General features: G+C 39.7%; 1 long non-coding RNA gene across 1 annotated transcript; it reads left to right on the top strand.

Moving 5' to 3' along the window:
• The first annotated feature begins 403 nt into the window (after positions 1 to 403).
• Positions 404 to 1,924, top strand: LOC127085465 (uncharacterized). The gene is made up of 2 exons (XR_007789145.1): positions 404 to 1,038; positions 1,471 to 1,924. It is a non-coding gene; the product is annotated as an uncharacterized LOC127085465 (long non-coding RNA).
• The last annotated feature ends 23,635 nt before the right edge of the window (positions 1,925 to 25,559 follow it).

Genomic DNA, 25,559 nt, shown 5'->3' with positions numbered 1-25,559 from the left:
AGGGTTAATTGATAGTTACAATATCTCTACAAGTCCTAAAACTAAGGGAGAATGCAAGATTAGACTATCCCTGAACCTAGGGGCAAAACAAGCAATATTCACAGGTTGCTTTGATATTGAATTGATTTCTAACAATGCAAATTCTAATCAAAGTCCATTAATCGAATCTAGAAAAAAAAAGACTAATTTTCTAAAATTTATCAAAACTAGTGAATTCCAATTATTCTAGAAAAAACTTTAAACTAAATCAAATTAATGTCAAAATCTAATATTCTATTAGACTAAATAAAATTGAAAACAAAACTTAACTAAAATCTAATTAAACCAACCAAGCTTAATACCTCATTAATCTAATTGAATCTTAATCCTCTAATAAACCTAATTAAAATTCTAATCTAGTTCTAATCAAACAGACACACACAATAATGAAAAAGAACCAAGCCATTGAAAAATGTAGTAGGCTCGGATGGAGGGGTATGTTGGAAGTCAAAAATGCAAGAAGCGTTTGGGCTGGGCCAAAGGGTCCAAATCCAGAACCAACCAGACCTGAAGTAGAACGCAGTGAACCCTTACTTCATGAGCTGAAGTAAAAAGTGCTTATGGTAAAAAGCTGTAACATGAACGAAATACACACCAAACTGAAAAATCGCTTATGCCAAAGAATCAAATCCAGCAAGGCGATTCTGATTTCCAACTTTGTGTTTTGTAGCTTCTATCTCAATCGTTTGTTCTGTGTTCGTGTTGATTCTGCAAATTACCATTGTGTGCTTTTTGTCGTTGCTCCTGATTCATGCTTTGATATCGTCTTGCCACTCATGGATTTGCGCTCATCGACGTCCTATTAATACAATGGTTTGAAATTCCAATTCACGGAATCAACAATGACGACTATTGAAATCAACAACGCCGAATTGCAACGACATCACCGGATCGAGTCGAAGAACATTGAAGCAAGGAAAAGGAGAGCGTATCGGTTAGGGCCGACGTGAGGAAGATGAAGACGATTCTCTCGGCTTTGCGTCTTGCTTCGGCTTCCCGGTACATTCCGATTCGGTTCTTTGTTCCTTCCTCTTCTTCTCAACCTTCCATGATTGAATTATGCTCCTTCTTACATCTTATGTGTCATGATCGGTGTGTGAATGCGAGGGAGGGAGACGTCGTGAGAACAATGAGAAGTTTCTGTGAATGTGTGAATTTGTGAATTTTGGGAGAACGAAAGTGTTCTCAGAATTTTTTTCAGGGATGAATTTGTTACCACTGAAAGTTGCAGTGGAGTTTATATAAATGCTAAGTCTTTTAGACTCTGTTAGGATCATTAGAGTTTCCGCTAGTGCCATTCGGTTATGCTTTAACACCGTCAAATTTTATTAGTTAGCTTGAATCTATTAACCGTTAGCTTGTTAATTGTGATGGTTATGAAGATTTGTAAAAAGGGTGATGATTCTGTTAGTGATGTATTGAATTTTGCAGGTGATTTGGTTTTGCAGAAGGGTGTTTACGGTTTTCCTGCATTTTGTGTTCTGCTGCAATGCGTTTCAATTTGTTCGCGTTGCCATTTCGTTTTGTCGTTCATGTTGCAACGCGTTTTGGTCTGTTGCGTTTTGATGCTTCATCTGCATTTTCGTCTCCATTGCGTCTTCACGTTTTGGCCTTGCAATGTGTTGCGTTTGGATGCGTACGTGTATTCTGCTGCATTTTGGATTATTCGCGTTGCCGTTTCGTTCTTCCTGCGTTGCATTTTCTGCAATTCCACGCCCACGTGTACCTCCATGTGGTGTAATTTCTAATTGCATTTTTACATTCTTATTTGGATGAGGATAAATGTACATTGATTGGATGTGGCTAATGGATATATGATATGTAATTGATATGGATATGGTAATTGATTGGATTATGGGCATTTGGACACGGATATTTGGATGGATACATGGATTTTTGGATGGATTTGGGCTATGCTTATGGGCTTATGAATATGATGCATTGCAAATGTTGATTTTTTATGCTGGGTTTTTAATATGATAAAAAAAATGAATGGGCCAACTTCTAATTAATAACTATGTCCCATTAGTAAAATTCTAAAAATTAAATTGAATTTTAAAATTAATTCGAAATTAAAAAAGATTAATGATTTCTAAAATTAATTTACTAAAAAATGATGAAATGATATCTAAAATTAATCTAAGTTTCAAAAATCAACTTGAACCTCCAAAAATCAATTTGAACTTCTCAAATTAATTTGAAATTAAAATCAGTTTAAATTAAAGTCAATTTGGAAAAAGATCATAACATAATGATGAATGTAATAACAACATGTAATGGATTGATGAATCCAATGATGACAAGACTTGTAAATCAAATTGAACCATGGTGGAAGGAAATGACTGGATGGATGTATCAATGAATCATGCATTGGAAACATGTAACCAAAGATCAATGACGGGTCTAGAATAAGCATGGATCCAAGAATGAAGTGAGGTATAAAACCAAGTGGATACCTCATTAACAAGACATGTGATAAACCTCAAAGATTAAGGCATGATCATGCTTGATCAAATGCCGCAAGATAAGTGATTTACCATGTAAGTGAAAGGGTCCACTAATGTCATATCCCAAGAAGTAAGGGTTTGATTAATTGATCCACCTCAAATTGCTGATGAACCCTAGTTTCCACCAGGTGTAAGCTCAAAGCCATGAATTCAAGTCACTTGCTTCCTTATGTTGAACCACATTTATGCAGATGAAATGAATGCTTATGATGATATGCAAATGATTGGGGTTAGTGATTTATATGAACATTGTGAAGGGTAGCGTAAATTTTGGGGTATGACACTTGAGAGTTGAGAGGATAATTGCATCTAACCTATCTTTTTCATCCAAAAGAGTTTTGATTATGAAATTGTTTAGAGAGTTTAATCATTGGTACTTAGAGGGAGGCAAGTATCAAACCCTTGACTAAGTACATCCAACAATCAGAATACTCGATAGTTGAGAGGATAATGGCATCCTAACCACTATGTTTCTCTATCAGAGCACCAGATTGAACTCACTTTATTGTTAAATGTTTTGAGTAGAAAGTCAAGCAATCTGGGCATAACCTATGCACAACCGACAATCCAAGTACTTGAGTGTAGTGCACAAGTACGTACACCCCACTTTTCCATTCCAGTTTATTGAGAAAAGGTTTTGAAAAAGGAATTTGATGTTGGATCATGCATTCATAATTTATTATGAAAAAGTGTGTGAAGAGATAAAGATATATAGAGAGATAGGTTGAGAAGTGAAATGGAATAATGGAATGGATAATGATGGTGAGATACCTGACGTTGGATCAAGCACCCGCGTTACTTTGAAGTGAGTTTGATTTGGAAAAAACATTTGACATTGGATCAAGTGTGCTTTTTTTCATTTGATAAAGGTATTTTTATCATTTGATTTTATCTTTTTAGTTAGCATGCAATGAAAACATTAAAGGAAATATAAACCTAAGCTATTACACTTTCATGGGAGAAGGAGTCATATGACCCACAAAGGGGGGTGATATCAAACAATATAAGGAATGAGAATATAGTCATACAAGTTAGAAACCAAATAATATGCCTAAAAAAATTAAGTGGCATGGTATCCTTAAGTAAAAGCACACGATACAAAGCAAATGAAAAAGAAGTGCAACACATGGTGAATTAGGGTTTAAGCCAAATGATCTAAGATAAGCACACAAGGCAAATGGAGTTAGGATCGAATAAAAATATGCATCAAAGTTTGGTACATTTAATTACATTATTCAATCAAAAGCAAATGGATTCAAAATGGACATTTAATGCAAACAAGCTCGTGAACAAGATGAAAAAATTACATACACAAGGCATACATCAAGGCAAAACTAACAATTATGTGAAATAACTATTCAAAACAAAATAAATTAAACCTAATTGCATTTATACAAATTAATGAGAATAAAAGTGTGTAATTACATCAAAACTTGGTAAAATGGACCAATAAAATGATATAAAAAGTAGTACTAATTGGTCCCTAACAACTCTCCCTAACTTAGCATTTTGTTTGTCCCTAAACAAAAGTTTCCACCCTTACAACCAAAGCAATTACACAAAAGATCGAAGCAAGGATTTACCAAGGACATTCAAATGGTTCAAAAGTGTTTGGCAATTTCTCAATCAACCTATCTCAATTCTAGACAAAACATGAATAAGAGAAATGGTTGAGTGCAAAAATCATTCCAAGGAATTCAAAGCCATATATGTCAAAATTGAATCAAACTTACACACACATCATAATAATGATGAATAACATGAAGGGTTACTTTCACTCATCCAAGCAATTAAATCAACAACAACTCAAATCATGCGGTTATCACAACAAATACCAAATCATGTAAAATTTAAGAATCAAAAGGTCTTTCAAAGGTTGTAATGTGGCTTAGGTTACAAGAAAGGATATGATTAAGAGAATTCAACAAAGTTGCCTATTCTAAGGGAGCATTCCCAAACATTCAACTCTACACAATTTCCCTTTCTTTGATCCCTATCTTTTTTTCTTTTTCTTTTTACATCTATACAACCATGAGCATTTTCTTTGCTTTTTTCTTTCTTTTCTTTTTTCTTTGCTCTATGGTTTCAAGGGTGATTTATTTTTCTTGTTTCTTTTCATATTTTTACCCTTTCATAAAAACTCACTTTTCCAAGTTTCTAATCAACTTTTCACTTTACTCTCCCCAACTTTAGATTCCAAAACCAAATTTATTCAATAATGCTCCCTACTTAGACATAAGCAAAAGGCAAAATTTGCAAACAACTCGGTTTGAGGTTTCAATTGATATGAAAGAAATTTGGATTCATTTATTCCAAAATTTTCAATTGATTTTACGATGATCAATCAAATGAATCCTAAAATAAGCTCAAAGGGGTTTAACTAAGGATTACTCCTCACAAGGTTAGTTGATTCAAACTTTTTGGTCAAGTGGTTTTTTCTCACAAACAATGCCTCTATCATTTTCCAAATTTTCACACAAAAATGGATTGATGCATGATTTAGCATGATAAGAATGAGTTGAAATAATGCTTGGTTTCCCGCTTTTTAGTGTATAATGGAAAGCTTCCTCACAATTGGTTAAGTCCTATTTTGATTCAAAAATGACATATACTTCAATGAATTTATGATATGGAATTTTCACATACCATCAAACTACTCAAGTTAAGTCTAGAAAGCGAAAAGTGTACCTTGAAATGCCGACACTAATTCTTATCATCACCACTCGAAGTGTCCTATGCTTATTTCTTTACGAACATTTCTCAGTTGCTTTAAGCTTGACTTAAGAGTAAGAACAATTAAACAAAAAATGTTGGTAAACCAATTTGATTGTAACACACTTAAATCTCAAATAGTATTCATGCAATTATCAAAACAACTAACAAAAAACAAAGTTTTGGTGAACTAGAGCCACCCAAAAGTACATAAAAAATTTTCCAAAACAAAAATAATACAAAGAAAACTCAAAATGACAACAAACTCCTCAAATTCACCAACTCCTCAATCCTCCTCCTCTTGGCCACCACCAACAGCTCCAAGGATGTCCTCCATCTCATCATTAGGGTTTGCACCGCCTTCTGCACCCCCCATAAAATCTGGCCTGCCCTCAGGCCAATTAGCATAAGCCACATATTCCGCCTGAGAAGGAAATGTGCGGGCTTCGGGTGCAAGGAACGTGTTCTAGAATTGTTGCTGCATCGCATCGAAGATAAATGATTGAGACCTCCTAGATGCCTCAAAGCTCTCGCAACAATAATTGGCAAACGCCATCTGGTCAAAGACTGGAGTAGTGCGGGGTCGGGGTCTGGGTCTGGATGACGAAGTTCCAGCTCCTTCAGTTCTATCCATTTGGCTTTGGCAGAACCTATTCAGATAGGCATCATTAATCACACTAGTGATAGAGAAGTGTACTTCATCCGGAATGGAAACATTCGCCCGACGGTAAAGTCCCATGATCAGCCCCGGGTATGCAAGCACACCTGCTTTACCACCAAATTTGGTTCCACTTATAGCCATCTTCCTCATTTCTCCCGCTATGATTGATGCTACATCCATAGATTTTTCGATCATAATGTAGTACAACAAACACCCTACATCCAGAGGGATTGTGGTTGTGTGGCTCCTTGGCCGAATATTGCTCAATAGCAGCACCAGAAATGCCCTTGCTTCCAGATTTAAATTTTCTCTTTTCCAAGATTTTGGAAGTCCTTGATCATTTAGGTCAAATGATTTTCCTTTAAGGCACAGGGTAGCATTCACCGCTTGAAGATCCCACACATTAGCCAATTCCTGGGTACGATACTCGCACCGCTCGTTTTCTCCCAGGGTTAGAGGATTACCAAGATATGAGTTAATGGCATCTCTCCCAAAATAAATGATCCTGCCTCTTACCCTTGTTTGGTAGTTGAAAGCTACCCCCTCTTCTTGATGCATGGCGTTTGCATAAAACTCCCGAACAATATCATAGTTGATTGCCGCTTCTGGTTCACAAAGTTTCGTCCACCTCCATCTCTCAAAATTTGAAACCACGTTTCGATAAGTTCCATCCGGTAATAAACGGATGAACCTTTCCGGCTGGATGGTTCTCTTGATAAGGTTTTCGAAACGTTCCTCGTGTTCGTCACTTGTGAACCTTCTTAATGAACGGGGTTGAACGGAAGCCGTGGTTTTGGTTCTCTTAGACATCTGCGATAAACATCAGAACAACCACACAACAAAATATGAAGAGAGTTAGCAATCAATCAGCATAAAAACATGGTCCTAGAATTTCCCAGTTTGCGGCGTGAAGGCCCGTTCGCGGCGCGAACCCTGCGAACCAGGAAATCTCCAGGAGCCTCCTAGGGTTACAAAGATGTGAAGTTTGCTACTTCCAACAGTCATGGTCTCCAACTCTATCCTATTCCTAATCTAAATCAGACATGCAAAGTGATTTCAAGTGTCAATTTTCAAATTTATTCCAATCCCTAACCATACCTAAATGTGAACTCAAAAGGAAATGGATAAGAGGATATGAAAAACATAACATACCTTATTGAAGCACTTGATTCTTGTTAGCAAATGAAGGTTTAGGAGTTGGGGAAGGAAGATTTTTAGTTTTTGGAAGTTTTGGGAGTGGGAGTGAAAATGAGGGAAAGTTGTTGTTTTGAAAATGAATTGGAATGAACAGGAAAAAATAACCTAAACAGAACTTAAGTGGTTCTGCCACGCACTGTTCGCGGGGCGAACGATGGTCGCGGGGCGAACGGTAGAAAACAGAACCCAATTTCACAAAATTTAACACAACAAAAATGTAAAATGCAGACTTACAACGTTGGGTTGCCTCCCAACAAGCGCTTTGTTTAACGTCGTTTGAGCTCGACGATTCAACGGTCTTCACGATCTGGCTTTGTTGAGCAACTTCCTCAAGGCCTTGTTGTCTTCAAGAGGTTCTTGATGAACCTTCGATAAAATCTGATACCACCCTTTTTCGGAACTACTTGCACAACACTAACCCATTCACCATCGGAGATAGAACAATTCATCCCGGCCTCTACTAGTTTGACAACTTCCTTCTTTTTCAGCACTCGTATCAATTGATTCTCCTCATTTGTGGATAAAGTATTGCTAATGATCACCGGTTTAGTACAATTATCACCAAGGAACACATACTTCAAATGTGGCTCTAGTTTTGGCTCCTCCACTTTCTTTGTCATATCCAAGCCTTCGTTTGTCTCTTCATGATAAACAAGTTCTCCACAAGACTCTAATTCATGCAACAATGCTTCCGTCTCTTTTCCTTCATTTTCGATCGAAACTTTGTAGACTCCGATAAGAGATTTCTCTGATGGATTAGAAACATGAACCTGGTTTGCGATCTCAACTAGTCCCTCCTTGGTGGCATCGATTCAGAAAGAGTCATGCTTAACATTAGGGTGCTTTTTGGCTTCAAAAAGATTGAAGGCTACCTCTTCATCTTGCACCCTCACTTTCATTAGTCCATCATCAATATAAATCATCATTCGGGCCGTTTTCATGAATGGTCTTTGAAATTCTGGCGTAGTCAGAGTTCAAATGTTCTACTCCAAGTCATGACATCTGATCCAACATTGTAACTAATACAGCAAGACAGTTATACAAATTAAACCCTGTACTAAGATGCTCACGTTCACAGATGTCACGACATCTGCTTTTATATCACCCTAGAATGGAGGAACACCTAGTTCTGTGCATCTGGTAGAAAGACTCAGCAGAAATCAACCATAGCACTAACTTCTGTTGTTTTCCTACACAGTAATCAGCAAGATGTCTCAATAGTGATTTGAACATCATCTGTTACATTATTCCAGTCTGCTGGCCTTGTACTTGTATTTCCTGAATTTAAGGTCAAGCGAGTTAACCTAAATTCCACTTAGTAGGGTGCTAACAAATAGGCTATTTGTTAGGTTCATTTAATGTAGTACAATTGTTAGTTTCCTGGATTTTAGCTCAGCTGTTGGATTCCTGAAGAATAGCCTGAAACAATGCTGAAACAGAAAAACTAAACATCCTACAATTTAGCACATGTTGTCAGGAATGAATGTCACGACATTCCGTTTGACAGTCAGGACATATACCTCATGCTGATTCAGTTATGTTCCTGAAAAACCGTCTGTGCTAAATTTGCTGTACTGTAAAAGACTAACCAGTCTCTACTTCAGTATCAGCACACATGACTAACTGTCAAGGCATCCAGTTTAACAGTTTCACAATGATCCTTTGGGCAGGTCTGTTATCCTCTTGGAGACCAGACTGAAATACTGAACTGAAGAAGAAAAACCAACTTGCATATTATTCAGTATGTGCTGTTAATGATGAATGTCAAAACATTCTGATTGACATTCAAACAGAAGGCTATGTACCAGGTCTGATATTATCTTGATAAGCAGACTGAAATACAAGCTAAGTTAAGGCAGACAGGATTATAACATGCAGAAGGAAAACAAACACAGGAAATTGTTAACCCAATTCGGTGCAACATCATCTACTCTGGGGGCATACCAAGCCAGGAAGAAGATCCACTATCAGCAGTATTAATTCAGAGTTAAACTCCCCCGTTTACAACTCTTCACTTAATCCCTACCCAATGCAATCTATACCTAGGAACTCCTAGATAGAAACCTCCAGTTTCCATTCCTATCACTACAAAAACAATGTAATGTCAAACAACTTGAACTTGCTTCACAACTTCGTTCAAGACCATAACAACTCTTGCCTACAGGCTTTGAGTTACAAATACTCTCAGCTTTGAACACTGAGAAACACATGGTAACCTTCCCACATGTTAGGAGGTTTACCTCACACACACCCCTAATTTTTCATTCTAAGAGGCTTACAAAGATTAGGTTACAATATGCTATTTATAACCTAATCACCCAACTGGATTTGGGCCTTCAGAAATCGCAACAAACTTCTTCTTTGTTGTTACAAAGTCAGCAGAAAATTTCTGCTACAAATAAGGTCTTCAATCTTTTAGTTCCTAAAATCTCTCCATATATATCTCCATATTTAGAGCCTATATATTCTGATTGAGTCTTTAAGACCTCCACATGGAAGTTATGATATTCACCAAATATCCTCACTAATCCCAGAATATATACTGAATTAATTAATTCAGTTTTCTACACATGTACGATGTCACAGACATGATATCGTGACATCGTACATGACATGTTGGTCCAGATGTTGAACTTCTTCAACCCAACATATTAAAATAACAGAGATGATTACATTATTTGTTTTACAAAATTAATGCCAATCCTAAGGTATTAACAGTCTTCCAAGAATTATAGGAACCTCACGATCCTCATCCATGTCTACTATCACAAAATCTATCGGGAACAAGAATTTATCCACCTTCACTAACATGTCTTTAGCAACTCCATATGGTGAAGTAGTAGACTTATCAGCTAGTTGTAAAGTCATCCTTGTAGATTTGATCTCAACATTTCCCAATCTTTTGACAATGGATAGGGGAATTAAATTGATGTTAGATCCTAAGTTAATCAAGCCATTACCAATATAGGTGTCTCCAATGGTTACCGGTAAAACGACTCGGTCCGGATCAGATTCCTTTCTTGGGAGATTTTTTTGAATGATGGCACTACAACGTGCATCAAGCAAGATTGTCTCGTCTTCCACGTGTCTCCTTTTCTTTGTAAGAATGTCCTTCATGAACTTTGCGTACCGTGGCATTTTCTCTAATGCGTCGGCAAATGGAATATTGATTTGAAGTTGTTTGAATATGTCCATGAACCGTGCATAGTGTCTAGCATCATCCTTCTTTGATGGTGCGTGCGGATAGGGTAGATTTTGAACTGGAATGACATTCACTCCTTTGTCTCTTGTTTTCTTTTTTCTTGGTTCAATTTCCTTCTTCATTTCCGCTTCACACTGTTGTTCCTCCATCAATTGCTGGTTCTGATGTTTTCGCGGCGCGAAGGGAGATCGCGGCGCGAACTGAGCAGTTTCTGCCACTTTCTCCTTTCCACAAGCCACATCCTCATTTTCCAGCACAACATCCATATCATTCTCAACTGTAATTTCCTCACTTTGTTCACTTGTCAACTCCCTACCGCTTCTAGTAAAAATTGCTTTACAATGCTCCTTTGGATTAGTTTGAGTGTTAGCGAAAAAAGAAGATCCTGCAGTTTGTTCCGACAGTTGTTTCGCAAGTTGACCTATTTGGTTTTCCAAATTCTTGATTGCTGCTTCGTTACTCTTCTGATTTGCCATGGAAGCTTGCATGAATTGTTGAAGAGTGTCCTCTAGCTTGGAATTTCCTCCTTGCGATTGTTGTCCTTGAGAATTTGGGTGTTGATAAGGACTTTGCTGCTGAAAATTTTGGTTGTAGAACCTTGATGGTTGATAACCTTGATTGTTCCTTTGATAGCCTTGATTTTGATTGTTCACATAGCTCACTTCTTCTAGTGGAGGGCAAAAACCAGTAGGATGATCTCCTTGACATAATTCGCAACATGCTACTTGATGTCGAACTTGAGAACCTTGAATTTCCTTCATTTGCTGTGGAAGCTTGGCCATTTGTTGAGTAAGCAACTCCACTTGTTGAGAGAGTAGCTTGTTTTGAGCAAGAATGATGTCATTGGTATTTAACTCAAGAACTCCCGGTTTACGTTGTGAAGGACTACGGTCATGTTCACTTTGACGGTCATTGAGTGCCATCCGGTCAATAATGACTTTAGCTTCTTCCGCATTCTTTGACATAAGAGAACCACCCGCGGTAGCATCCAAAAGTGTTCTGTGAGTTGATTGGATCCCATTTAGAAAAATATGGATTTGAGTGAGCTCATCAAAACCATGACCCTTGCATTTTCTCAACATTGACTTGAATCTTTCCCAAGCCTCATTTAAAGACTCGTTGCTTCCTTGAGTGAATACCGCAATAGCTGTTTTGGCTTCCATGAGTCGGGATTGAGGGAAATATCTTTCTAAGAACTTTTCTTCTAGCAAATTCCAATCCGTCATCACTCTTGATGCTTGATCAAGGTACCATTCCTTTGCCTTTCCCACTAAGGAGTGTGGGAACATCCTTTTGAATAATGCCTCCTCACCCGTTTCATCAATTCCCGTAGAACCCGCAATCTCATAGAATTTGATGAGATGGGTATACGGATCTTCATGGTCCATTCCGGTGAATGGATTTGCATAGAGAAGTTGGAGGATTTCGGTCTTCATCTCCGTATTTCTTCCTCCACGGGCGAATTGAGCATTCCTTCTTGGACTATTAGTGGACATTTCGGTACGATTGTCATCTGCCATGTTTCCTTCACAAGCCTCTACAACCACTTCTTCGATTTGAACAATTGCGGAAGTAGATGCTTCTTCTCTCCGGTTCCTCTCTTCGGCTAGTTTCCTTCTTCTTCGTGTTTTGCTATTGAGCTTCCGAAATGTTCTTTCAATTTCGGGATCGAATTGAAATTGCTCCTCGGTAGCTTTTCCTCGCATGCACTAGAATCTACAAAACTAACAAACCAAGTTAAACAAAAGAGGGATAATAATACAAGTAACAAAACTTAAAACAATGAATTATTGCAATGCTTGTAATATCGAACACCAATCCCCGACAACGGTGCCAATTTGTTGAAAAGTATATCTTCGGCAAATATTTTTATATCGTATCCACAGAGATTGGTTGTTATTACCGCCGTTCTATAATCCAAATTGTTATAAGTTTAGAAAGTAACAAAGTTGTTTTGTTTGGAAAGTTATCTTGTGAGTAAGTATCACTAAAAACAGTAAAATGGTTTTAATCAAATGTAAAAGCTTGGCAAGATTGGAGTTCACTATTCCAAATGCTTATGATTCCTTATGATAAATATATAAATTTAAGATTATTGATGATGTTCAAGTATCCTCTTGTCGCAACCTGAAAAATACAGTGTGCGAAAAAACAATTGGCGAAAGAAAATGACAAAAGAGTCGCCACCGTGCGTTATTTATCCCAAAGGAGGGAAAGGAAACGCTCGAAGTAAACCTGAAAAGAGGAAAGGAAAAGACAAGGTCTCGCAACCAAATCTTGGGTTCGGGAGTCGGTTATGCGAAGGGAAGGTATTAGCACCCCTACGCATCCGTAGTACTCTACGGGATCCACTTTTGTAGTTCTTGTCTAAAGGGTGTGAGTTTATCTTGTGCTGTTTACTAAAAAAAGGGGTTAAATGAAAATGACTCGCGCGGGTGTCGCATCCACTGCATACGTATCTCATCTGAATATGAGAATCAGAGTCTTCGTAGCTCGGCTGACCTATGGATTGGGGGGATGTCTGCTCGCTAAGACATCACGTCTTATGCCTACGTATCTCATCTGGAATGAGAATCAGAGCAAGCCGTAGTTCGGCTAACTACGGGGTTATGGAGTGGGTTTTGGACGAACGACGTTACTACGCACTCTACCGGATGCTCGACCTTTGGAGACTTACTCACCTGTAGTAGAAGGAGTAAACGTGTGTTTAGGAGAAGAAAAATCAATGAAGGGTTAGGGTTTGGTGAACTCATGCAAAAAGGCAGTCCTTGACGAAGGAACCTGTAAAAAAAAACACACAAAAACATTGCCTCCTATCGAGGTCTTCCAGCTAGGAAAGCAGTAAAATGCGGGAAAAATGTAAAAGTACCACGCGGATAAAGATCCGAAGTAACAGCAGTTAGAGGAATGGGAAACCCAGGGATCCTTCCAAGCTAAACACCATCAAAGAAAGTGAGTCAGTACATGTAATCGGAATGAAACCTCCAGGGGGTATCCCACAAATAAAGTGGAAAACCACGCAAGTTATCCCTGCAAAAGTCATGTGAGCCCTCACAAAAACTCAACAAACAGGTTAGAGACAAAAAAATAGGGTAATCAAGGGTTGCCCCCAAATCAAAATGTAACCACATGAATCATGCCATTAAAATTCACAAAAAAGACATGCATCAAAAGGGTATCAAATTCACCCATAATACCTCATACATTTAGAGCATTCAAATTAAAGGCATAAAGATGATGGATATAGGGCAAACCTAATTGGAGAGCTTGATTGAAATTGAGTTGCACCCGTGAGGTTTACAAAATAATCTTTAGGGTTTATGTGAGGCAGAGGTGATTCTGTGCAGTTGAGTTCCCTTCAGGGTTTGGAGGCTGCTCTGAACTCTATTAGCTCTTCTCTCACTATCTTTTTCCTCAGGGTAATAGGAATAGAATCAATCTTTGTTTCACTGAAACTCTAGTATTTATAGCCTAATATTGGTAGCTTAGTGGGCTTTTGAGAGAGGTCCAAGTCTGAGATTTTTTCTTTTATTTATTATTATTTTTATTTATTTATTATTATTATTATTATTATTTTTTATTTATTTATTTATTTTATTTATTTTCATTTTATTTTTTTTAAATAAAGTTTCTTGGATCTAATTCTGATTGACATGATGAAATGCAATGTATCTAATTTTAAATGACCTAAAAATGAATGCATGCATGAGGTGTAAAGCGTATGCTTCCAGGAAAAATGAAGGGTAAATTTTGGGGTATTACAGCTGCCCCTATTCAATCAACTAGAGACCTGGAAAGAAGATAGCAGCGGCTTTCTTGCTTTCGAGGTATCAAGGGATTGAATACAATAAAAGCCCAAAAATTTGCACTGAAGTGAAGTGAAGTAACAATGTCTGTCAGAATCGGCAAAGAGGTGGTCTTGAAAGAAGAATCCGTCTGGTACGGTGAGAGTCAGTCTGAATACCGAAAAAGAATGTTAACTTGGATACCAAAATAAATGGTAACACAGAAATAACCATGGGCTGAATGTCGCTCATCAGTCTGAATACTGGAAATGACTTCGATCTGAACATCGGGAGATATGAGATTATTAATATCGGTCTGAACACCGAGAGGCTGGCCTGAATGCCACAAGTTGCGTCGACCTGAACGTCGGGAACTTCTTCGATCTGAACATCGGAAAATTGGCCTGAATGCCACAAGTTGCATCGACCTGAACGTCAGAAACTTCTTCGATCTGAACATCGGAAAATTGACCTGAATGCCACAAGTTGCATCGACCTGAACGTCGGAAACTTCTTCGATCTGAACATCGAAAAACTGGCCTGAACGCCATTTCGGTCTGAATACCGGAAACTGGCCTGAACGCCACTTCGATTTGAATATCAGAAATTGGCCTGAATGCCACTTCGGTCTGAATACCGGAAAATTGGCCTGAATGCCACTTCGGTCTGAATACCGGAAAAACTTCATGCCTGTCAGCATCGGCAGAAATAGGGAAAGATAATAGAGGCGACGCATGGGCCAATGATACTTGCTGGGGATAACAAAGGTAAGTCATGAATAATCTTCAGTCTGAGTACTGGAAACAACTTCTAGCTTATCACCTGGGATATCGAGAATGTTTTATGCTTACATGCGTATGTTTGAATTTTTCAATGGCGTAATGCTCCATGAAAATGGAAATGCTACGCGATTTGGAAGGATGCAATGCAATATGATTCTACATGCAGGGATGCGAAATGCTGGGTAGAATGCCAAGCTAAGGCAAGGGGATCTGCTGGGGAAATGATCACCATCTTCTGGACCCTGGCAAGGCTGTTGGAGATGCACAGCGCAAAGAATTATGTGGGGAAATGACCCGCCACACGGTGTTCTAGCAATGAAGAAATGCCGAGATTCAGACTGGAGAGAGAACAACACTGAAAACCTGCTGTTGGGGAAAGCGATAGTGGTTCTGGCAACCACAATCTGCGAGAGATGACTCAGCAGAGGAAGCAAACACTGATACGGTACCGAGGTTCTGCTTCAAGGAAAGAAACCATGGATCTGGCATTGGGATTATCGATCTGGCCTCGAACTCTAAGGAGCAGCCACTTCTGCTGGGAAGATACAGTCTGACACTGTCAACTCCGCTGGGGATATATAGTCTGGCACTGTCAACTCTACTGGCGAGTGTATGTCCTGAAACAAACGCTTGGGGAAGTACAGTGGTGAGAACCTGCTGGGGATTGAAGAATCCAACACTCTGATCAGCTCTGCAGGGATAAGACACCGAATTCGTCTGTTGGCGACTTCACTGGGGAAGATATTCACGATCATCTGCAGGGGATTTTAAGGAAATGCCCCGAGGGTATCTGTTCTGAATAGATGATCCAAAGCACTTAAAATTTACAGCAATTTTAAATGTTTATTAAGCATGTACCTGTAAAGCCCTTATGTGTCATGATGCAATGTTTATCAAAAATTCGGACGTCATTTTTGCAAACAAAATAGTAAAATGAAAATGAAAACAGAGATATACTGAATAACATGATTTTATTGATTGAATGGCCTCTGAATAGGCATTTACATCAGGAAGCAATCCCTGGAAAGAGGTAATCGCACAAAAGATAAAAACAGAAATTAATCTAATGACAATGGATTTCTATTGGGTTCCAATTCTGCTATGACTTGCCCGTCTTCAAGATCCTCCAGATGATCAACCTTCTGAAAAGGTGATTGGACTGTTTCCTACCTTTCAAAAATTTCCCGTCATCGACATGAGATGAGATTCAGAACTTACTAAGAACGCAGTCATTCGCTTAATCCCTAACTTTTGCATGGATCGCCCCTTTCGGGTTTTCAATCCACCGGGATACCCATTTTTGCCTAAGTTGCCTTTTCAGGTTTTCAACTTACCGGGTGTACGATCTTTTCATTTTTAATCCCTAATTTTTGCCCGAACCTTTTCATTTTCTTGGTTCGTCGGGATGCCCATTTTTGCCTGGACTATTCTTTTTACTATCCAGCGGGTCTATTTTATGCGAAGTATTTTTTAACTGCGTCTGAGTTCACAGGGGAAGTGAAGTTTTCACCATCCATAGTTGCAAGCATTAAGGCCCCACCATCAAAAACCTTGGTGACAATATACGGTCCATCATAGTTAGGAGTCCACTTGCCCCTGTGATCTGTCTGAGGAGGAAGGATCCTTTTCAACACTAAATCTCCGACTTGGAAACAACGAGGACGCACTTTCTGATCAAAGGCTCTCTTCATCCGACTCTGATACAACTGCCCATGACAAATGGCTGCCATTCGCATCTCTTCGATAAAACTCAACTCATTGAACCTAGTCCGAATCCATTCGACTTCGTCTAACTTGACATCCAACAGGACTCTTAGAGAAGGAATCTCCACTTCAACAGGTAGGACTGCTTCCATACCATACACCAGGGAGTAGGGGGTTGCCCCAATCGACGTACGTACTGAAGTACGGTACCCATGCAAGGCGAAGGGTAGCATCTCATGCCAATCTCTGTACGTGACGACCATCTTCTGCACAATCTTCTTTATGTTCTTATTTGCCGCCTCAACAACGCCGTTCATCTTAGGGCGGTAAGGGGAAGAATTGTGATGCTGAATGTTGAAGTTCTGACACAACTCCTTCATCATTTTGTTGTTGAGATTAGAACCATTATCAGTAATGATTCTTTCGGGAATCCCATAGCGACAAATGATTTCTTTCTTGATGAAACGGGCAAACACATGTCTGGTGACATTCGCGAACGACGCTGCTTCGACCCACTTGGTGAAATAGTTGATGGAAACAAGGATGAAGTGATGCCCATTGGAAGCAGTCGACTCAATCTTTCCAATCATGTCAATGCCCCACATAGCAAACGGCCACGGCGAAGTCATCACATTCAGAGGATTTGGCGGCACATGCACCTTATCAGCATAAATCTGGCATTTATGACACTTCCGAGCATATTTGAAGCAATCTGATTCCATGGTCATCCAATAATAACCTGCTCTCAACAATTTCTTAGCCATTGCATGTCCGCCGGCATGAGTACCGAAGGAACCTTCATGAACTTCCTGCATTAACATGTCCGCCTCGTGTCTGTCCACGCATCTGAGCAAAACCATGTCGAAGTTCCTCTTATACAACACATCGTCTTTGTTCAAGAAGAAACTGCCTGCCAATCTTCTCAAAGTCTTTCTGTCATTGTTGGATGCCCCTGCAGGGTACTCTTGATTCTTCAGAAAGCACTTGATATCGTGATACCAGGGCTTGTCATCGACTACCAGTTCAGCAGCAAACACATATGCGGCCCTGTCAAGGCGCATCACATCGATCCTGGGAGCATGGTTCCAACGAATTACCTTGATCATGGAGGATAGAGTAGCAAGTGCGTCTGCCATCTGGTTCTCATCACGAGGTATATGATACAATTTTACTGTTGTGAAGAAAGTCAACAGTCTTCTCGTGTAATCTCTGTAGGGGACCAGAGTGGACTGGAGAGTATTCCAATCACCATTCACTTGATTGATCACCAGAGCTGAATCTCCGAAGATGTTCGGAGTCTTGATTCTCAAATCAATGGCTTGCTCAATACCCAAGATACAGGCCTCGTACTCAGCTTCATTATTTGTGCATTCAAAAGTCAAACGAGCGGTGAAAGGCATGTGGGCACTTTTCGGAGTAGTAATGACAACGCCAATTCCACTTCCTCTAGCATTGATAACCCCATCAAACAACAAAGTCCACTTTTCGTTTGGATCAGGTCCCTCCTCAACAACTGGCTCTTCACAGTCTTTCATCTTGAGGAACATGATGTCTTCATCTGGAAAATCAAACTTCATCGGCTCATAATCATCAATCGGCTGCTGAGCAAGATAGTCTGACAGAATACTCCCTTTGATGGCTTTCTGGGATGTATACTGGATATCGTACTCTGTCAGTACCATTTTCCAACGAGCCACCCTTCCTGTGAGAGCTGGCTTCTCGAATATGTATTTGACTGGATCCATCTTGGAGATCAGTAGGGTTGTGTGAGACAGCATGTAATGTCTCAATCGCTTAGCAGCCCATACAAGTGCACAATTGCACAACAACTATAACTTGTGCAATTGCGCACTCTGGCTCCTCCTGTTGGTAGACTTCCGGTGGGTTACGACGCCAACGCTAGGTGTAGCTTCCACTCTAGGGCACCTGGCCATAACATTCAAAATTGCAAAGCTTTTAAGCATGTAGTTCAGGACTTCATAGATTCAAAAGCCATCAACCTTGCACCGGCTCCTAATGTCGTCAACAATCCCATGCCGCAGCATGGTGGTGCAAACATTAATATGATGGAAGGAAAAGCCAAGTCCATTAAGGATGTGTTGAAGTTGAAGACTCCATTGTTGGATATCAAAGGATGCTTGCTGAAGGCCGATGTTTTCCCCGGTTGTGGGAAGGATTGTTTGGATTGTGCCACTCAGAGTGGAGGTTGTTTGAAGCTACATCAGGGTATCCAGGCCTTGCTCGACAAAGGTATCCTCCAGGTTGAAGATTTGTCTGTCCAAGAGTCTATGGAAGGGGTTGAGGAAGAAGTGTTTGAAGATGCTACTGATGAATTCGCAGATGTTGTTCCTGTTAATTTTGTGATTCCCAGTGAGGTCTCTGCGGTCAACAATGAAGATGGGGATAGTGATTGCGACATCGACAACTGGGTGCGTCCGAGGATCCCGGGTGAAGTCATCAACAATTGGTCTTCTGAGGAGATTGTCCAAGTCACTTTTCTGAAGGAGTAATTTTCTTTGTTTATTCATGCATGTCCAAGTCTTACGTTCCGCCCAGGGCGTAATGACTCATTGTAGGGATCATCTATGTGACACTTGCATTTTTATCATAAATAAAGGACGTCTTTTTGCATTCAAATATTTCGTTCCCTGTCTTTCTATTTTTGCAGTTTTTCAAAATAAAAAAAATGGCAATGTTTTGTTTAGTTTCCACTTTTTTCTTTCACACTCATAAGCACATACCATCGCTCATGCAGATGCACGTCACCGGATCATATTGATAACGGTTCTGCTATGGCTCGCTTCGACTTTGAAAATCCAATCTTTCAAGCTGAAAAAGAGGGTGATGAAGACTGTGAACTCCCTGAAGAACTTGCCAGGTTCTTAAAACAGGAAGAAAGGGTCATTCAACCGTATCAAGAGCCTACTGAAGTGATTAATCTCGGCACCGAGGACGCTAAGAGAGAAATCAAGATAGGGGCTGCTTTGGGAGATGATGTGAAGAAAGGGCTGACTGGATTGCTGCAAGAATACGTTGACATCTTCGCCTGGTCTTATCAGGACATGCCCGGGCTGGACACAGACATCGTGGTACACCGCTTGCCTCTCAAAGAAGGTTGTCCTCCGGTCAAGCAGAAGCTCAGAAGAACAAGACCAGAGATGGCTGTCAAGATAAAGGAAGAAGTGCAAAAGCAGTTGGATGCAGGGTTTCTAGCAGTCACCAATTATCCGCCATGGGTTGCAAACATCGTCCTAGTACCTAAGAAGGATGGAAAGGTACGGATGTGTGTCGACTACCGGGATCTGAACAGAGCTAGCCCTAAAGATGATTTCCCATTACCTCACATCGATGTTTTGGTGGATAATACAGCTCAGTTCTCGGTATTCTCCTTCATGGATGGCTTTTCTGGCTATAACCAAATCAATATGGCACCAGAGGACATGGAAAAGACAACTTTCATAACCCCATGGGGCACCTTCTGCTACAAGGTGATGCCGTTTGGTCTGAAAAATGCCGGAGCAACATATCAACGAGCTATGGTGACTCTGTTCCATGATATGATTCATCATGAAATCGAGGTTTATGTGGACGATATGATTGCCAAATCTCAGACAGAAGAAGAACATTTGGTGAATCTGCAAAAATTGTTTGAACGGTTAAGGAAATTCAAACTGAGACTTAATCCGAACAAGTGCACTTTCGGGGTGAGATCGGGAAAATTGCTGGGTTTTATTGTTAGCGGAAAAGGGATTGAGGTGGATCCTGACAAAGTGAAAGCAATATAGGAAATGCCTGAGCCAAGAACAGAGAAGCAAGTCCGTAGTTTCTTAGGGAGGTTGAACTACATTGCAAGGTTCATCTCTCACCTAACAACCACGTGTGAGCCAATTTTCAAATTGCTGAGGAAAGATCAGGCTATCAGGTGGAATGAAGATTGTCAAAGGGCTTTCGAGAAGATAAAAGAGTATTTGCAGAATCCTCCTATCCTTATGCCTCCAGTCCCAGGGAGACCGCTGATTATGTACTTGACAGTACTTGACAATTCTATGGGTTGTGTTCTCGGTCAACACGACGAGACAGGTAGGAAAGAACATGCCATCTACTACTTGAGTAAGAAGTTCACAGATTGCGAGTCGAGATACTCAATGCTTGAGAAGACATGTTGTGCACTTGCATGGGCTGCTAAGCGATTGAGACAATACATGCTGTCTCACACAACCCTACTGATCTCCAAGATGGATCCAGTCAAATACATATTCGAGAAGCCAACTCTCACCGGAAGGATGGCTCGTTGGCAAATGGTACTGACAGAGTACGATATCCAGTTGCCGCATTACGCGAAAAACCGGCGGGAAACAAGAACAACAGAGCCGCCACCGTGCGTTATTTATCCCAAAAGAGGGAAAGGAAACGCTCGAAGTAAACCTGGGAAAGACATGGTCTCGCGACCAAAGAGAATGGGATCGGGAGTCGGTTATGCGAAGGGAAGGTATTAGCACCCCTACGCATCTGTCGTACTCGACGGGATCCACGCTCAAAAGAAAGGATAAGGTTGCTAAAACACTGCTCACAAACAAACAAACACTGGCTGAAAGAGACACAAGAAAACAAACGAGACTGACTCGGCAGGATATCGCATCCTGGGCCTACTTAGTCTATCAAGCATAGACATCAGAGTCGAAGTAGTTCGGACCGGGAAAACATGCTCGCTAGGATGTCGCATCCTATGCATACATATCTTCTGGGACTAAGAAGAATCAGAGCATTCGTAGCTCGGCTAACGCACGCCAAATAAAACCACACAGGAAATCGACTGCCAATCGCTGGACTTACGTCAAACTCCACACAAACAGGCAAACCTGGAATCCGAATGCCAATCGCTGGACTTACATCAGACTCCGAACCAAACACACGCACACGGGAAACCAGATGCCACTTGATGAACTTATACCGGACTCCAAGCACACAACAAGACAATAGGATACTAAATGCCAATCGCTGGGCTTACATCCATCTCCTAACACACAGAAAGACAAAACAAAAAGGGCGCCCGGAGAGATCAGCTCATCTCCTGCCTACGTACCTCATCTGGTATGAGGATCAGGGCGACGTAGTTCCCCTACGCAGGGACACAGGACTAGCCTAACCAGATAACAGAGGGAGACACAACTAGGGAGACTACGACTCGAGCCTAGATGTTATCATGCAAATCATCCCTAAGTCAAGGTTGCTATCTAACTTGCACAGGGAGCAAGCTATCCTATACAGCACAGGCAGAGCAAAGAACAATCACAAATAGCACACACTATATACACACAAAGTGGGGCTCAAACAAGGGTTAGGCTGCAAGAAGCAAGCCAACTGTATCAGGGTGATGTTAGCTCTTAACCCTAACATTGAGAGTTAGGGTGAAGCAGATGAAAGGTGAGTGAAGATGAGACTTCACAGCTCTTATCCCTGACCTGGGAGAGCTTCAGACAATGAAGTGTGGGTTCAGAAAGTGGGAACCCTTCTACACTTATGACACTGACTCAACTGTACAACTGTACAAGGATCTTGGGTTACTATCCACAATGCATCAACACCAGTTGTGTGAGCAAAGGAATGACTCAACAAGAATAGCAGGAGATGGATTGCACATCTCTTGTATCTACCAATTGCCTTATCAAAAGGTCTTCTCCTGCTTGGGGACAAAAATAAACAAGCACAAGCATTGCCTCTTAAGGAGGACTTCAGACAGGTGCCTGGCCAAGTAACAGGCCAGGTCTTCCAGACTACATGGAGTTAGAGACATTATACCTCAATGCTCAAGCTAGCAAGCAAAGCAAAAGCAAGTTCACAAAGGAACTATAGCAACTAAGGTACCTGAAAACAATCCAACATAATCAGTACTCAACTCAAACAAAAGTCAAACAGACAATGGTCAATAGTTAGCTGTACACAGTCAAACAACAATCAAGCAAAGCAATGCACAAAGGTGCAAGCCACAAGGCCTAAGTACAAGTCTCAAAGCCTACAAAAAAAACTCAATATTAGTCATAAACAAGCAATGGACCAACTCCAATTGAGTGCACATCATCAAGTATAAGCAATTGTGCTCTTTGACCTGAAACAAAGCTCAAATGTGAGAAGCAAACCTCTAGGACAAGGCCTAGGGTCAAAATGGGAGCAATAAACCAAAACAGAACATGAAAATTATCAAAAATTAAGTTCAATCAAATGAGAATCAAATCCAAGTGGTCTCATATTCATATCATCAACCAATATCATTTCATAAGGCAAAGAGTGCAAAGCATGCAATTTAGAACCTCATAGGACCAAACAGAAAGATCCAATTCAAATCAACTCACAGACATTTCAATAAATCCCCAAAAATTTCATGGTTAAACAGCATTCATAACATGATCTACACACCAAATTTCAAGCCATTTGGACAATTGGAAGCAAGTCAAATAAAATCCATAAGTCAAGGTATGCATATACAAGCTCATACAAGGCACCAAATCATACATCAACTTCAAGCAAGCATAAAACAGAATTGGCATAAGATAAATGAACCAAATCAAAGCCATGACAAACTATAATGTGTCTAGAATACATGTGCAAAATTTCAGGTTCATCCAATAAGCAACAAGAATTTCACAAATCACATAAGATCATGACTCACAAAAAGTCCACAATTGGTCAAACAGAAAAGAAATTCTCAAACAAATTGGAAATGCACTCAAAAAATCCACAAAAATTCATACTCAAACCTAACATCCATAAGGGTCAACATGCAAAAATTCAGGTCATTTGAAGCTCATATGGCATGGTAATGAAATTCCACAAATTGGACAAGAAATGGTGTGACACAAATTGTCACACCTCCAATGATCAGGTCATATCTCACAAACCAGAAGTGCGAAAATCACAAACTCTATACCAAAATGCTCCTAAAGGTGTCTAGTTTTTGCATACAAAATTTCAGCTCCATTGGATTAATCATCAGGATTTCACAAAAGAAATGGCAAGCAATATGCAAGGAATGACATGCAAGAACAAACCCTAGCCAAAATAAGAATCCACACGTGCACAATTTTTACAAAAATCATCATAAAATAATAGACATGACAAGGATCATGGCACAAAAAACCTCATGTAAATTGGACAATTATTTTGTGAGTTATTGATTTTCTAATGTAAAGAAAAAATAAAAAAAACATGTGGAATGGCATATGAACATGGAAGCATATAATGACAAATAATGCAAATGCCAAAATGAGAAACGCTGGAGCCGAGATTCGAGCTGCGTTCACATTCAAACCTGGCGCGTTTCAAGCGAAATGCACCGTTTCACTAATACAGGTGGCGATGTTTAATTGGCACATGGGCGAAAAACAACCAAATTCATGCAACACGCGCGCCAGGAGATCAAAACAGTTTCTGGAAATAAAAACTAGGGTTCTTCATCACATTCATCATGTTCATCAATCATCAAGAACGAAACATTCCAGAAATCCATGAAACATACATCATTCGAACCATCTTTCATCACTCATCCACAATACATCATCAATTTAACCTGATTCTAATCATATCAAACAAATCGAGCAAGAAAAGTTTTGCACATCCAAATTGAAATCCACATATCTTTCTCATTTCTTGATGAAAATCAAAACTATAAAGCTCAGTGTACTCATGGATAGAAGGTCTACAGAATGCACATCACAATTACATGAATCAAGAGTATCGAATTCCAACCTCTATGAAGATGCAGATCTGGAATCGTGATTTTTTGGCCTGGTGATATGCAAACAGAACTTCCTTGATGCTTAGGTTGATGAATGGAAGGAGGATCGTGGCTCAGTTGTGCTTGATGATGCTCTAATTCTGAACTGCCATTGATGAAGCTCACTTGAACAGTCCAAGAAACAGCACGAAATTGATGAATCCTTGCTTCAATTTCCTTCAGCTATGCTTGTGGATGCTCGAGCAATGAAGATCAATTCAAGATCTATGAAGAATTTTCAGAAAAATGGAGAGAAAGAGTTTATGCAATTTGCAAGTTTTGATCTAGATCTGGTTTGAATGAAGTGTTAATCATGAATTCAGTTAGCATTAGCCTTATATACCATGCTGCTAATCATTTCCTTAATCCCAATTAGCCAAAACCAAAGTGATTAAGTAAAATGCAATTTTAGGCAAAATGGCCAAAGTGACCTTGCATGCATGAAATGCTGCTACAGTGCACGAAAAATTAGCCAAACATACTCCAAATATCATTTAGGACCAATTGCAAGTGAAATTATGTGTGAAAAATGCATATTTTTGAAAGTCACTTTTTTCCCTCCCTTTTTTAAATTCAAATCACATGACAAATGGCATTTTTGTGTGATGAGTTTTGATGAAATGTAATGAATGATTTGGATAGATCATGTTAAAAGGAGATTGTAGCAAAAAACCCCACATGATTTGGCCAATTGGTGTGAAAGTTATCCAAGTTTGAAGTTCAAAATATCTTGACAATGATTTGATCATAACTTGCCAACCACAAATGAGAAATGGATGTTCTTGGACTTTTTGGAAAGGTGAGAGAAAGATCTTAAACTTTCATGTTGGACAAAACTTCATTTGAAGCTTGTATGATGATGTAAATTTGAGGAGAAGACCTTTCCATTTTTGGCAGTTTGAAATTACAAGTCACTTACTATTTTTGGAAACTTTTCATCTGACCTCAAATTCTTCAATGATGATCTTTGACATGTCAAATGAGACTTGTATGGACATGAATGAGGCCTCTCAAACCATCTCCCACCTTCAAATCCATGAATTCATGCACAGTTGACCACAGTTGACTTTCTAGGGTTTCAGATGAATTTCAGCTTGACTATTGAGCTTTGATCATCCAATCTTTGGCCAAACCACTTCAAAATGATCCCTAGGTCATGTGAACTTGTTGAATCAACCCCAGGGCTTTGCTTCAATAGG

This window comes from Lathyrus oleraceus, chromosome 5 (genome assembly GCF_024323335.1).
Source record: "Lathyrus oleraceus cultivar Zhongwan6 chromosome 5, CAAS_Psat_ZW6_1.0, whole genome shotgun sequence".
Classification (NCBI taxonomy): Eukaryota; Viridiplantae; Streptophyta; class Magnoliopsida; order Fabales; family Fabaceae; genus Lathyrus; species Lathyrus oleraceus.
This window is presented reverse-complemented; position numbering and strand designations above follow the sequence as displayed.